At 45.6% G+C, this 16815-nt stretch overlaps 1 protein-coding gene across 3 annotated transcripts in view; it reads left to right on the forward strand.

Annotated features, from left to right (window-relative positions):
- The first annotated feature begins 247 nt into the window (after positions 1-247).
- The window catches only part of PLCB4 (phospholipase C beta 4), a 569741-nt gene continuing 553173 nt past the window's right edge, over positions 248-16815 (forward strand). For all 3 annotated transcript variants that reach the window (XM_089687591.1, XM_089687592.1, XM_089687593.1), the window contains exon 1: positions 248-405. The gene's annotated coding sequence lies outside the window, so the exon portion shown is untranslated. The remainder of the gene's footprint in view (positions 406-16815) is intronic.

Consider the following 16815-nt stretch of genomic DNA (forward strand, 5'->3'; position numbering starts at 1 on the left):
TTCTAGTCCTGTGTATTATATATTCTAGTCCTGTGTATTGTATTCTAGTCCTCCGTATTGTATTCTATTATTGTATACGGTAACCCCGTACATCCTGGTCTGTATCTTTCCTCTCCCGGCCATCTCCGGCCACCTCCGGGCTCGGTGACAACGTCGGTGCGGCCGATGGAGGAGGGCCGCGAGCCCGGGTTACACTGTGGCTCGTGCACGCGCGCGCGCCCCCCGCTCCAGGAGCAGCAGTTCTGTAATCAGCCGGAGAGCGCGGCCCCGGGAGGAGCTTGCAGGGCTCCAGTCCAGCGGCGGCGGCGGCGGCGCGCCCCTCCAGGGACGGGGTGTCGGGCTGTGTGTGTCTCCCGGCCAGTCCCGATAGAAGACGGAGCGGAGAGGCAGCCGGAGCAGCACGAGGTTAGCGGCCGCCCGGGGTGGGGGGGGGGGGTTCTGTGATCCTCAATGCAGAGATGTGGAGGATGCAGACTGACACTGCTGGTCCTATGCATGCTACTGCCAGTCCTACCATCCTAACTGCCATTGTTACTGCCACCTTGCCTGGCCAGCCTCTGCAGCCTCCCCTGTCTCTGGGCTCCCAGTGCCAGCCATAGCAGATGGGGACCATCCATCCCTACCATCCTACAACAGGGGACCTGTGCTCCTGACAGCTGTTCTGCTGCCATTGACAGGCACAGGGAGGGGGAGGGGAGGGCTGCTCACTATATTACCCCCCCCCCCCACCTTACCTTTGCCTTCCCCTGGCTGATCCTCTGATATTAGACCGGTCACCGCGCTCTATCCCGGCTTTTTTGTCTCTGCACCACTTTTCCATTCCTGCGTTTTTTTCCAGCTCCAGGGGTTAACCAGCTGCCTTCCAGCGTTCCCTCGCCCGTCCCGGCCATGTGCTGGCTGCTTTCCGGCTGTCAAGCGGTTAATGATCCATGTGAGTTTTGTGTTGTGTCAATGGACCGGCTTAACTTTTGTTGTTAGATATTAAATGTCGTTTTCAGGATTCGGCTTGGCATAGGGGTGTTCCCACACCGAGGAGATGGTGAATACAGCGAGAGGAAATGTTTACAGGCTCCAGCACTTTTCGCATGCTCAGGTTTTGCACATTTGCCATTGCAAGATTTGAACTGTCGACAGTCGAGAAAGGATTGTGATGGTGGACCGTAGGAAGGTTGACTGGGGTGGAGGGTGACCGTATGAAGGTGGACGGTGGCTACATGAAGGTGGAGAGCGGACCATGTGAAGGTGTGCTGGGGTGGACGGTGATCCTATAAAGGTGGACCATGGTGGATGGTGACCACACTGTGGTGGACCATGGTGGACGATGGGGTGGACAGTGGACTGAGGTAGATGTTGACAATATGAAGGTGGACTGGGGTAAATGGTGACCGTATGAAGGTGGACGGTGACTACATGAAGGTGGAGAGCGGACCATGTGAAGGTGTGCTGGGGTGGACGGTGACCCTATAAAGGTGGATCATGGTGGACGGTGACCACACTGTAGTGGACCATGATGGACGATGGGTTGGACAGTGGACTGAGGTAGATGTTGACAATATGAAGGTTGACTGGGGTGGAGGGTGACCGTATGAAGGTGGACGGTGACTACATGAAGGTGGAGAGCGGACCATGTGAAGGTGTGCTGGGGTGGACGGTGACCCTATAAAGGTGGACCATGGTGGACGGTGACCATACTGGGGTGGACCATGGTGGACGATGGGGTGGACAGTGGACTGAGGTAGATGTTGACAATATGAAGGTGGACTGGGGTGGATGGTGACCATATGAAGGTGGACTGTTGTGGACAATAACCATATTATGGTGGATGATGGGATGGACAGTGACCATATGAAGGTGGACCATGGTGGACAATGACCATATTATGGTGGACGTTGGGGTGGACATAGACTATGTGAAAGTAGACTGGGGTGGACAGTGACCATATGAGGGTGGACTGAGGTAAACAGTGACCATATGAGAGTGGACTGGGGTGGATAGTGACCATATGAAATTGGACGGTGAATATGTGAAGGTGGAGAGTGACCATAGGAAGGTGTGCTGGGGTGCACGGTGACCCTATAAAGGTGGACCATGGTGGACGGTGACCATACTGTGGTGGACCATGGTGGACGATGGGGTGGACAGTGGACTGAGGTAGATGTTGACAATATGAAGGTGGACTGGGGTGGATGGTGACCATATGAAGGTGGACTGTTGTGGACAATAACCATATTATGGTGGATGATGGGGTGGACAGTGACCATTTGAAGGTGGACCGTGGTGGACAATGACAATATTATGGTGGACATTGGGGTGGACATAGACCATGTGAAAGTAGACTGGGGTGGACAGTGACCATATGAGGGTGGACTGAGGTAGACAGTGACCATATGAGAGTGGACTGGGGTGGATGTTGACCATATGAAATTGGACGGTGAATATGTGAAGGTGGAGAGTGATCATAGGAAGGTGTGCTGGGGTGCACGGTGACCCTATAAAGGTGGACCATGGTGGACAGTGACCACACTGTGGTGGACCGTGATGGACGATGGGGTGGACAGTGACCATATGAGGGTGGATTGAGGTAGATGTTGACAATATGAAGGTGGATTGGGGAGGATGGTGACCATATGAAGGTCGACTGTTGTGGACAATGACCATATTATGGTGGATGATGGGGTGGACAGTGACCATATGAGGGTGGACTGAGGTAGACAGTGACCATATGAGAGTGGTCTGGGTTGGATGGTGACCATATGAAATTGGACAGTGAATATATGAAGGTGGAGAGGGACCATATGAAGGTGTGCTGGGGTGCACGGTGACCCTATAAAGGTGGACCATGATGGACGGTGACCATGTTATAGTAAACCGTGGTGGACGATGGGGTGGACAGTGACCATATGAGGATGGACTGAGGTAGACAGTGGCCATATGAAGGTGGACTGGGTTGGGTGGTAACCATATGAAGGTGAACTGTTGTGGACGGTGACCATATGAAGGTGGACTGGGGTGGGTGGTAACCATATGAAGGTGAACTGTTGTGGACGGTGACCATATGAGGGTGGACTAGAGTGGACAGTGACTATATGCAGATGAATTGGTGTGGACAGTGATCGTCTGTAGATGGACTGGTGGAAAGTGACCACGTTTTATGTACAATGTGCCCATTACTCAGGACAGTCTACTATTTGCTGCATGACCTCCTGGCATATCCTTGGTCCTTTGTACATGTCTTGGCTATCTTTGCAATGATATCCCCAGTTCTGTGTTTGCATTGGGAGAGCCCCATCGTTAAAATCTTTTGTTGATATTAAATGTCATTTCCAAAATGTGGCTGGCATAGCGTAGTTCCCAAACAGAGGACATTGTGTATCCAGTAAGAGGAAACATTAAAAGCCTTCTGCACTCCTGCTCAGATTTTGCAACATTTGTATTGCCAACAGTCAATGAGGGATTGTGCAGGTGGACAGTAGCCATGTGCGGGTGGACGGTAGCCATGTGCGGGTGGACGGTAGCCATGTGCGGGTGGACTGAGGTGGCCAGTGACCATGTTGTATGTACGATGTGCCAATTACTTGTGGCAATCTATTTTCTGAATTATCTCCTGGCAAATCCTTCGTCCATTGCAGGGCATGTCCTGGCTATCCTTGCAATGACATCCTCTGTTTTGTAAGGATAGCCCCGTCACTAACGTTTTAACTTTTGTTGATATTAGATCTCCTTTCCAAGATTTGGCTCACATAGGGGTGTTCCCACACGGAGGATATTGTGTATTCAGTAAGAGGAAACATTAAAAGCTTTCAGCAATTTGTGCCTGCTCAGGTTTTACACAATGTAATGCAAGATTTGAACTGTCAACAGTCAACGAGGTATTGTGCAGATGGACAGTGACCATATGAGGGTGGACTGTGACCATATGAGAATGGACTGGGGTGGACAGTGACCATATGAGAGTGGACTGGGGTAGACAGTGACCATATGAGGGTGGACTGGGGTGGACAGTGACCATATGAGGGTGGACTGTGGTGGACACTGACCATATGAGAGTGGACTGTGGTGGACACTGACCATATGAGAGTGGACTGTGGTGGACAGTGACCATATGAGGGTGGACAGTGACAATATGAGGTTAGACTGGGGTGGACAGTGACCATATGATGGTGGACAGTGACCATATGAGGTTAGACTTGGGTGAACAATGACCATATGAGGTTAGACTTGGGTGGACAATGACCATATGAGGTTAGACTGGGGTGGACAGTGATCATATAAGAGTGGACTGGGGTGGACAGTGACCATATGAAAGTGGACAGTGGTGAACAGTGACCATATGAGGTTAGACTGAGGTGGACAGTGACCATATGAGGGTGGACTGGGGTGGACAGTGACCATATGAGGGTGGACTGGGATGAACAGAGAACATATGAGGGAGGACTGGGGTGAACAGTGACCATAAGAGGGTGGACTGTGGTGGACAGTGACCATATGAGTTTAGATTGGGGTGAACAATGACCATATGAGGGTGGACTGGGGTGAACAGTGACCATAAGAGGGTGGACAGTGACCATATGAGTTTAGATTGGGGTGAACAGTGACCATATGAGGGTAGATTGGGGTGACAGTGACCATATGAGGGTAGATTGGGGTGGACAGTGACCATATGAGGGTGGACTGGGGTGGACAGTGACTATATGCAGGTGAATTGGTGTGGAAAGTGATCATACGAGAGTGGACTGGGTGGACAGTGACCATGTAGTATGTACGATATGCCCATTACTCCGGACAATCTTCTTTTTGCTGCATTACCTCCTGGCAACTCCTCAGTCCTTTGCAGGACATATCTTGGCTATCCTTGCAGTGCCATCCTGTATTTGCATTGGGATAGGATAGCCCTGTCATTAACATCTTAACTTTTGTTAATATTGAATGTAATTTCCAAGATTTGGCTGGCACAGGGGTGTTCCCACACAGAACATAGTGTGTGTCCAGTAAGAGGAAACATTTAGAACCTTCAGCACTTATTGTGTGTTCAGGTTTTGCACATTGCAATGCAAGATTTGAGCTGCCAGCAAGGATATGTACAGGTGGACGGGGACCATATGAGCGCGGACTGGGGTGAGCAGTGACCATGTGACGGTGGACTAGGGTGGATGGAAAATTTATATTGGGTGAACTAAGATGGATGATGACCATGTTATTTGTATGATATGCTCATTAATCATTCTGCTTTTTGCTGCATTACCTCCTGGTAAATCCTCAATCCATTACAGGACATGTCTTCGTTATCTTTGCAATGGTATCCCCCGTTCTCTGTTTGCTCTTACAATATCTTCCACAGAGGATACTGTGTATCCAGTAAAGAGGAAACAGCACTTTTGTATGTTGGGGTGGACAGTGACCATATGAGGTAGACTGGGGTGGACAGTGACCATATGAGGTAGACTGGGGTGGACAGTGACCATATGAGGATGGACTGGGGTGAACAGTGACCATATGAGGGTGGACTGGGTGGACAGTGAACATAAGAGGGTGGACTGGGGTGGACAGTGACCATATGAGTTTAGATTGGGGTGAACAGTGACCATATGAGGGTGGACTGGGGTGAACAGTGACTATATGAGGGTAGATTGGGATGGACAGTGACCATATGAGGGTGGACTGGGGTGGACAGTGACCATATGAGGGTGGACTGGGGTGGACAGTGACCAAATGAAGGTGGACTGGGGTGGACAGTGACCATATGAAGGTGGACTGGGGTGGACAGTGACCAAATGAAGGGGGACTGGGGTGGACAGTGACCATGTTGTTTGTACAATGTGACCATTACCTGGGCTAGTCTGCTTTTTGTTGCATTATCTCCTGGAAAATCCTTAGTCCATTGCAGGATATATTTTGGCTATCCTTGGAATGGCATCCCCAATTTTGTATTTGCATTGGGATAGCCCCACCATTAACATTTTAACTTTTGTTGATATTAACTGTCATTTCTGAAATTTGGCTGACATAGAGGAGTTCCCCAACAGAGAATATTGTGTATCCAGGAAGAAGAAACATTTAAAGGCTTCAGCACTTATGGTATGCTCAGGTTTTGCACATTGCAATGCAAGATTTGAACTGTCAGTGAAAGATTGTACAAGTGGACAGTGGCCATATCAGCGTGGACTGAGGTGAACAGTGACCATGTGACGGTGCACTGGGGTGAATGGAGACTTCATATGGGGTGGATGGTGACCGTGTTGTATTTATTATATGCCCATTAATCAATCTGCTTTTTGCTGACCATATGAAGGTGGACTGGGTTGGATAGTGACCATGTGAGGATAGACTGGGGTGGATGGTGGCCATATGTGGATAGACTGGGGGTGGATGGTGACCATATGGGGATAGACTGGGGTGGATGGTGACTATATGAGGGTAAACTGGGGTGGACAATGACTATATGAAGATAGACTGGGGTGGATGGTGACCATATGAGGATAGACTGGGGTGGATGGTGACTATATGAGGATAGACTGGGGTGGATGGTGACCATATGAGGATAGACTGGGGTGGACAATGACTATATGCAGATAGACTGGGGTGGATGGTGACTATATAAGAATAGACTGGGGTGGATGGTGACTATATGAGAATAGACTGGGGTGGATGGTGACCATATGAGGATAGACTATGGTGGATGGTGACCATATGAGGATAGACTGGGGTGGATGGTTACCATATGAGGATAGACTGGGGTGGATGGTTACCATATGAGGATAGACTGGGGTGGATGGTTACCATATGAGGATAGACTGGGGTGGACAGTGACCATATGAGGATAGACTGGGGTGGATTGTGACCATATGGGGGTGAACTGGGGTGAACAGTGACTCTATGCGGATAGACTGGGGTGGACAGTGACTACAGTATATGTGGATAGACTGGGGTGGACAGTGACCATATTAGGATAGACTGTGGTGGACAGTGACCATATGAGGATAGACTGGGGTGGATGGTGACCATATGAGGATAGACTGGGGTGGATGGTGACCATATGAGGATAGACTGGGGTGGATGGTGACCATATGAGGATAGACTGGGGTGGACGGTGACCATATGAGGATAGACTGGGGTGGACGGTGACCATATGAGGATAGACTGGGGTGGACGGTGACCATATGAGGATAGACTGGGGTGGATGGTGACCATATGCGGATAGACTGGGGTGGACGGTGACCATATGAGGATAGACTGGGGTGGATGGTGACCATATGAGGATAGACTGGGGTGGATGATGACCATATGAGGGTGGACTGGGGTGGATGGTGGCTATATGCGGATAGACTGGGGTGGACGGTGACCATATGAGGATAGACTGGGGTGGATGGTGACCATATGAGGATAGACTGGGGTGGATGGTGACCATATGAGGGTGGACTGAGGTGGACAGTGACCATGTAGTATGTGCGATTTGCCCATTACTCTGGGCAATCTGTTTTTTGGTGCATTACCTCCTGGCAACTCCTCAGTCCTTTACAGGACATATCTTGGCTATCCTTGCAGTGCCATCCTGTATTTGCATTAGGATAGGATAGCCCTGTCATTAACATCTTAACTTTTGTTGATATTGAATGTAATTTCCAAGATTTGGCTGGCACAGGGGTGTTCCCACACAGAACATAGTGTGTGTCCAGTAAGAGGAAACATTTAGATCCTTCAGCACTTTTTGTGTGTTCAGGTTTTGCACATTGCAGTGAAGATTTGAGCTGTCAGCAAGGAAATGTACAGGTGGACGGGGACCATATGAGCACGGACTGGGGTGAGCAGTGACCATGTGACGGTGGACTAGGGTGGATGGAAACTTTATATCGGGTGAACTAAGATGGATGATGACCATGTTATATGTATGATATGCCCATTAATCATTCTACTTTTTGCTGCATTACCTCCTGGTAAATCCTCGGTCCATTGCAGAACATGTCTTCGTTATCTTTGCAATGGTATACCCCGTTCTCTGCTCTTACAATATCTTGCACAGAGGATATTGTGTATCCAGTAAAGAGGAAACAACACTTTTGTATGCTCAGGTTTTCACTCTATAATACAAGATATGAACTGTCAACGTATATTGTGCATATGGACTGGGATGGACAGAGACCATGCTGTTTGTACAATGTACCCATTACTCAGGGCAATCTGATCGTGGATTGAGGTGGACAGTAATAATATTATGGTGGATAAGGGTGACAGTGCTCATATGAGGATAGACTGGGGTGGACAGTGATCATATGAGGATGGACTGGGGTGGACAGTGACCATATGAGGATAGACTGGGGTGGACAGTGACAATATGAAGGTGGACAGTGATCATATGAGGACAGACTGGGGTGGACAGTGACAATATGAAGGTGGACTGTGGTGGACAGTATCCCTATGAGTAGACTGAGGTGGACAATGACCATATGAGGATGGACTGGGATGAATAGTAACCATATGAGAATAGACTGGGGCAGCGGCGGACTGACAACTCATGGGGCTCCCGGGCAATAGGGGATCATGGGGCCCCTGTGTCCTTGCACAAACTCAAAAAAGCCTATGAAAAAGGTACCAGGGGCATCTCATGGGGTCCCCTACTGACCCCGACTCTCGGGCAGTGCCCGAGTTTCCAAATGGTTAGTCCGCCCCTGAACTGGGGTGGATGGTGACCATATGTGTAGACTGAAGTGGATAGTGACCATAATAGGATAGACTGGGGTGGACAGTGATCATACGAAGGTGGACTTGAGTAGACACTGACGATATGAGGATGGAATGGGGTGGACAATGACCATATGAAGGTGGACTGGGGTGGACAGTTACCATATGAGGATAGACTGGGGTAGACAGTAACCATATGAGGATAGACTGAGGTGGACAGTGACCATATGAGGATAGACTGAGGTGGACAGTGACCATATGAGGATGGACTGGGGTGAATAGTAACCATATGAGGATAGACTGGGGTGGATGGTGACCATATGTGAATGGATTGGGGTGGACAGTGAACATATGAGTAGACTGAGGTGGGCAGTGACCATATGAAGGTGGACTGGGGTGGACAGTGACCATATGTGTAGATTGAGGTGGACAGTGACCATAAGAGGATAGACTGGGGTAGACAGTGACGATATGAGGATGGACTGGGGTGGACCGTAACCATATGAAGGTGGCCTGTGGTGGACAGTGACTATATGAAGGTGGCCTGTGGTGTACAGTGACCATATGAAGGTGGACTGGGGTGGACAGTGATCATAAGGGGATAGACTGGGGTGGACAGTGATCATATGAAGGTGCACTGGAGTGGACAGTGATCATAAGGGGATAGATTGGGGTGGACAGTGATCATAAGGGGATAGACTGGGGTGGACCGTGACCATATGAAGGTGGACTGGGGTGGACCGTGACCATATGAAGGTGGCCTGTGGTGGACAGTGACTATATGAAGGTGGACTGGGGTAGACAGTGACTATATGAAGGTGGCCTGTGGTGGACCGTGACTATATGAAGGTGGCCTGTGGTGGACAGTGACTATATGAAGATGGCCTGTGGTAGACAGTGACTATATGAAGGTGGACTGGGGTGGACAGTGACCATATGAAGGTGGACTGGGGTGGACAGTGATCATAAGGGGATAGACTGGGGTGGACAGTGATCATATGAAGGTGGACTGGGGTGGACAGTGATCATAAGGGGATAGACTGGGGTGGACAGTGATCATATGAAGGTGGACTGGGGTGGACCATGACTATATGAAGGTGGCCTGTGGTGGACAGTGACTATATGAAGGTGGCCTGTGGTGGACAGTGACTATATGAAGGTGGCCTGTGGTGGACAGTGACTATATGAAGGTGGACTAGGGTGGACAGTGACAGTGTTGTATGTACAATGTACCTATTGTTTAGGACAATCTGATTTTTGCTGCATTATCTCCTGGAAAATCCTCAGTCCATGGCAATGACATCCCCCGCCTTGTATTTGCACAGGGATAAGGATAGCCCTTGTCATTAACATCTTTATGGCTGAATGGGATGGTTGTTGAATGACTCATAGTATTTATTGTTGCTGCATGGTCCCTGCTCAGTGTCTTTCTTGCCTTTTGATTGTCACATTGTTATTTTACAGACCAGTCACTTAAAATCAGCTCAGGGGGAGATGAAATATGGCTTTGAACCGGGGCAGCTTATAAATGTCAATAATAATTCACACTAAGTAGAGTTTAAAAACCGACAGTGACATAAATACGGGCTTTTATTTGAATAACGGCTGAACTCACAAAATATGAGCGCTGGTAACAGAATAGGGTGATGTTTCGTGTTCCTGAGGGTTAAACTCTAGCTGGAAGTTTCCTGCAGATTATATTTCGGGTGATTATGAGTGTAGCGGTAGTGCTGAAAGGAAATCCTTAAATGTTTGGAGGAAAACAGATAGTAAACTCAACATGTTCTGATAAGAGCCATGCATACGGGCTTTTTTTTCTTACAGTAAATGATCATGTTAAAAGACCAGCAACACACAGCGGCCAATCAGAATTGATCCTTTACTGACATGACTGAATCTTATTGGTTTTTGCATTTAATGGGGATAATCGCTGCTCGTCGTAATTCTATTGCCGGGGCTGTTTAGGTGCTCATAACTAGCAGGCGATGGTCTATCCATTTCATAGGAGTTGATTTACTAAAGGAAAATAGTATAGAATTATTTCCATTGGATGATGGAATTCAGCAGAGCTTCACCTCATTCACTAATCACTGGGCTAGATTTCATTGCAAAGTGCAACTTTCCTTGCAAAGTGAGCAACTTATTTGCCTTTAGACCTGCTTTCTCAACCTTTTCAACACAGAGGAACCCTTGAAATAACTTTCTGGTCTCACGGAACTCCTGCTAGAAAATTTACTATACCTAAAACTCATGGTACATGAGTGTGATGGTCAGTGGGAAGAATGCTCCTCACACTTGTGGTCATTGGGAAGAATTCCCCCCTTACAGAGAGCTATAAAGATCAATGGTGTCAGTGGGAACTTATCTGAGAGGCAGAAGTTGTTCATTGCTCAAGGAACTCCTAGCAACCTCTGGAGGAACCCTAGAGTTCCATGGAACCCTGGTTGAGAAACCCTGCTTTAGACAAATCAACCCCATAAGGAGGAGATGTTAGTCTATCCGTTTCATAGACTAACATCTAACGGATAGACTAACATCTCCTCCTTATGGGGTTGATTTGTGATGGTCAGTGGGAAGAATGCTCCTCACATTTGTGGTCATTGGGAAGAATTCCCCCCTTACAGACAGCTAAAAAGATCAATGGTGTCAGTGGGAACTTATCTGAGAGGCAGAGGTTGTTCATTGCTCAAGGAACTCCTAGCAACCTCTGGAGGAACCCTAGGGTTCAATGGAACCCTGGCTGAGAAACCCTGCTTTAGACAAATCAACCCCATAAGGAGGAGATGTTAGTCTATCCGTTTCATAGAGGTTTAACTTTTAAAGGCAAATAGCTGGTTTGCTTTGCAAGGAAAGTTGCACTTTGCAGGGGATTTAGCCCCAGAGCTTAGTGAATGAGGTGAGATCAGGGAGATTTAAAAAGATCAATTAATGATCTGATCGGCAGAGGCATCCATAGTCGTCTATTTAAGGCTACGTTCACACTAGCCTTGTTAGCAAGCGGCAGACAGGCGTTTGGGAAATGTTTTTACCGTTTCCCACACGCCTGGGAAAATTCTGCACATTGCAGCACATGGTGCTGTTCAAACAGGAGCGTTAGTGTCGCGTCGTGGCAAAACGGACGCCTCTGGTTGAGTCAGGAGGAGTTGAAGCCTCCTATTCAAGTCTACGGTATGTTTCCGCAAACGCCCGGCCGGCGGTTGTGACGCGGTTGCAGGGCGTTTGCGGAGCGTTAACACCATTCAAACTTCATTATAGGCGTTTGTGGGGCATTTTTAACGCTTGGCAAATGCCTAGCAACTTCCGCTAAACCGCGTTAAAAACGCTCCGCAAACGCTGGACCAACGCTTGTCAATCGCTATAGGGGCGTTTGGCAAGAGTTGGAAAAACAGTCAAGTGTGAACGAGCCCTTAGACTAGGACAGAGTCATTTGTGCATGGAGTAGTGGCGCCTGTATGGTCCGAATTCATGTGCAGTAGTATATGAGGTGATGCTGATTTCATCCAATCACGTACACGCATTTTTTAAACATTTTCCTTGCATGTGATTGGTTATATTTTTTCAAAGTGAAACCTCACCACATTCATTGAGCTCTGGGGATAATTCCCTTGCACAGTGCAGCTTCCCTTGATGAATGTGTTGATATCTTACTTTGCAAAGAATACCCAAACCTATGCAAGGTAGATAAAAAAAACAGCATTTAGCCTGCAAATGATTGAGTGATGGAAGTCAGCATAGTTTCACCTTCACCAGAGCATTCGATAAGCTCTGGGGAAATTTCCCTTTCAAAGTGTATTTGACGTTAATAAGTTGACCTCAAAGTCCCACACATGCAGGTACTGTACAAGATGAGGCTGTGGCACACATACGCTGCTTGACTTATCATCAGGAGCATTGCTAGATCCTGGCTCTCGGGCCCCCAGTCAAGTGCCCCGGGTCTCGGATCTGCAGCCACTACATGCTATGCTTATATACTTATGGCTCTAGGTAAGCATACAGTAGATGAAAAAGGAGGAATTTTGTGTAATATATAGACATCCTTGTGTGTTGTTCAACCTCTAGTGATGGGTAGAAAGGGTAGAATTTCAATGTCTGACACTAAAGGCCACCAGTAGAAGAAGACGCAGAGGGGACACTGTAGATCATAGAGGAACCCTTGAAATTATTGTCCAGTCACAGGGAACCCCTGCTAATAATTACTATATAAACAACTCAGAGTATGATAGGGTATATGTTAGGGTGATGGTCAGTGGGAAGAATGCTCCTTACATTGGGGATCAGTGGGAAGAATGCTTCTTATATTGGTGGTAAATAGGAAGAATGTTCCTTACATTGGTGGTCAGTGGGAAGAATGTTCCTTACATTGGTGGTCAGTGGGAAGAATGTTCCTTAAATTGGTGGTCATTGGGAAGAATGCTTCTTATATTGGTGGTCAATGGGAAGAATGTTCCTTAAATTGGTGGTCAGTGGGAAGAATGTTCCTTAAATTGGTGGTCAGTGGGAAGAATGATCCTTATATTGGTGGCCAGTGGGAATAATGCGCCTCACATTGGTGGCCAGTAAAAATAATGTGCCTCATATTTGTGCTCATTTGGAAGAATGTGCCTTATATTGGTTATATTGGTTGATATCTTTGATGTGGACTCAGTTGATATCTTTTATGGAGGCTCATAGCAACTAATCATATTGTTACGATAGTCATGTCCGTGTTATCATAGTCATTTCATTGTAGGACAGATTGAATTATTGGTTTGGGGTAGTATGGGGTTGGCCAGTGTTGTAGTTATGTGTGAGATTCCATAAAAACAAGTAAAACAGGTATATTGGGTATATATTGGGTGGGTGATGTGAATTGTCAAGTAAAACAGGTATATTGGGTATATATTGGGTGTATGATGTGAATTGTCAAGTAAAACAGGCGTATTGGGTATATCTTGGGTGTATGGTGTGAATTGTCAAGTAAAACAGGCGTATTGGGTATATATTGGGTGTATGATGTGAATTGTCATATCTACTGTATGTGTTTTATGTATATAATGGTTAATTCTGCATCTAAGAACATTATGCTTGAATTACATTCACGGAGTGTCTCCTGCCTCCCACACCAAGACACCTAATTATATTCTTTACATCATATTTGTGTGGAGGACATTTTTGCAGAAAAGCTGTTATTATTTTCTTTTTGTTTGTTTTTTGTTTTTTTTCTATCTATCTATCTATCTATCTATCTATCTATCTATCTATCTATCTATCTATCATCTATCTATCTATCCTATATCTATCTATCTATCTATCTATCTATCTATTATCTATCTATCTATCTATCTATCTATCTATCTATCTATCTATCTATCTATCATTATCTATCTATCTATCTATCTATCTATCTATCTATCTATCTATCTATCTATCATCTATCTATCTATCCTATATCTATCTATCTATCTATCTATCTATTATCTATCTATCTATCTATCTATCTATCTATCTATCTATCTATCATTATCTATCTATCTATCTATCTATCTATCTATCTATCTATCTATCTATCTATCTATCTATCTATCATCTATCTATCTATCTATCATCTATCTATCCTATATCTATCTATCTATCTATCTATCTATCTATCTATCTATCTATCTATCCTATATCTATCTATCTATCTATCTATCTATCTATCTATCTATCTATCTATCTATCTATCTATCTATCCTTCCACGCTTGTCTAGATCAGCAGCAGTATGTCCTACAGAAAATCATGAATGTGTTGTTTCTGTTGTGCTCTAGTTGCAAGTGGAAATTGATGTGGAGATTTGACATCTAAAGTAAAGCACAGGGTTTGATTGCACTCTGAGATTACAGAGGGTGAGCAAAAAATATTATTCCCAAAACTCTACCTCCTGCCTTAGACTCCTCAAACCAGGTCTTACACAATACATAACGCAAAGAACCACAGTTCCTCTGAGGGCAGGGGGGCATAGAATGTTGTTCTTCAAAACTTTACCATGTTTTTTTTTTAATATACGGTTTGTGTACAATACAATTGATATGTTAAGTGAAATCCACCATTACTCCATCTTCCTCACATCTTTCATGGAGGCCTGGTTGATATCTTTGGTAGAGTCATGGTTGATATATTTGATGGAGGCTTGTTTGATATCTTTGGTAGAGTCATGGTTGATATCTTTGTTGAAGGCTTGTTTGATATCTTTGATAGAGACTTGGTTGATATCTTTGATGGAGGCTTCATTGGATTTTATGGGGGGATTTTGATGGGGGCTCAGCTGATATCTTTGATGAAAGCTAGGTTGATATCTTTGATGGGGGCTCAGCTGATATCTTTGATGAAAGCTAGGTTGATATCTTTGATGGGGGCTCAGCTGATATCTTTGATGAAAGCTCGGTTGATATCTTTGATGAGGGCTCGGTTGATATCTTTGATGAGGGCTCGGTTGATGTCATTGATGGAGCCTTGGTTGATATCTTTGATGGATGCTTAGTTGAAATCTCTGATAAATCAGCAGTTGCTAGATTTGATGGAGCCTCAGCTGATATCTTTGATGAAGGCTCAGTTTGTATCTTTGATGAAGGCTCAGTTGATATTCTTTGATAGGGACTCAACTGATACTGTTGAAAGGCGCTCAGTTGATATTGATGGGGGCCCGGTTGATATCGTTGGTCGGGGATGGGTTGCTATCTTTGATGGGGGTTGGTTGATATCTTTGATGGTGGCTTGGTTGATATCGTTGATGAAGGCTTGGTTGATATCTTTGATGGGTGTCTGGTTGATATCTTTGATGTGGACTCAGTTGATATCTTTTATGGAGGCTCAGTTGATATATTTTTTGGAAGTTCATTTGATATTTTTGATGGAGACTCGGTTGATATTGTTGATGGAAGCTCGGCTCATATCTTTGGTGAAGGCTCAGTTGTTCCGGATTCCAGTATTTTGTCTTGTACAAGAAACTAAACAGAATGTAGATGAGACAGGTGTCAGCAAAACATTTGTCATGTTTGTAAGCAATTATAAATTCCATGTGTCACTTAGCACTTGCTTGTTTATAGTAGAAAAAGATTTTTCATAATCTTCCCACATGTTCTTGTTATGTATTTTGCTTTTAAACTTGGCAGCGTTTTGTAAGAGTGTAGTTACAGTATGGTTTAAGAGTTTATTAATCCCTTCTTCCTTTTTACCGGCGTAATTATCATTAGGGGCTTTGCTGATCCTGTGAGTTTTCTGAAGGCTTGTTTCCAGGCAATGTTTGACATTAGAGAGATGGTTATATAATGATATTGTTATTCTTTATAAAGTGACTACAAACACTCCAGATCTGTGTAGCAAATGTCACATTTTATATTCTCCAATTAAATCTGATCCATGTACCCAAGATAACCTTATTTATGTATCCGGGTAAATCTGAATTATGTATCCAAGTATACCACATCCATGTACCCACGTAATCCATGTATCCGGATAAATCTGATCCCTGTACCCAAGATAGCCTTATCAATGTAACAATGTAAACCTCAACCATGTATCCAGATTAATCTGAATCCCGTATCCAAGTACACCTTATCAATATACCAATGTAACCTTATCCATGTATCAGTGTAATCTCATTCATGTATTCGGGTAAATCTGAATCATGTATACAGGAACACCTTATCCATGTACCAATGTAGCCTTATCCTTGTCTACAACTAAATCTGATCCCTGTACCCAAGTGATCCTTATCCATGTATCATTCTAAACCTTAGCCATTTAGCCAGGTAAGTCCTAATCGTGTATCCAAGTAAACCAAATCGTGTACGAATGTAACCTCATCCACATATCCAGATGTATCCAGGAACCATGTATCCAGGAACCATGTATCCAGGAACCATGTATCCAGGAATCATGTATCCAGGAATCATGTATCCAGGAATCATGTGTCCAGGAATCATGTGTCCAGGAATCATGTGTCCAGGAATCATGTGTCCAGGAATCATGTGTCCAGGAATCATGTGTCCAGGCACCAATGTAGCCTTATTCATGTATCCAGGAACCATGTATCCAGGAACCATGTATCAAGGAATCATGTGTCCAGGAATCATGTATCCAGGAATCATGTATCCAGGAATCATGTATCCAGGAATCAT

Source organism: Staurois parvus, unplaced genomic scaffold, assembly GCF_062004578.1.
Source record: "Staurois parvus isolate SC_StPar_1 unplaced genomic scaffold, SC_StPar_1.0 ptg000431l, whole genome shotgun sequence".
Taxonomy (NCBI): Eukaryota; Metazoa; Chordata; class Amphibia; order Anura; family Ranidae; genus Staurois; species Staurois parvus.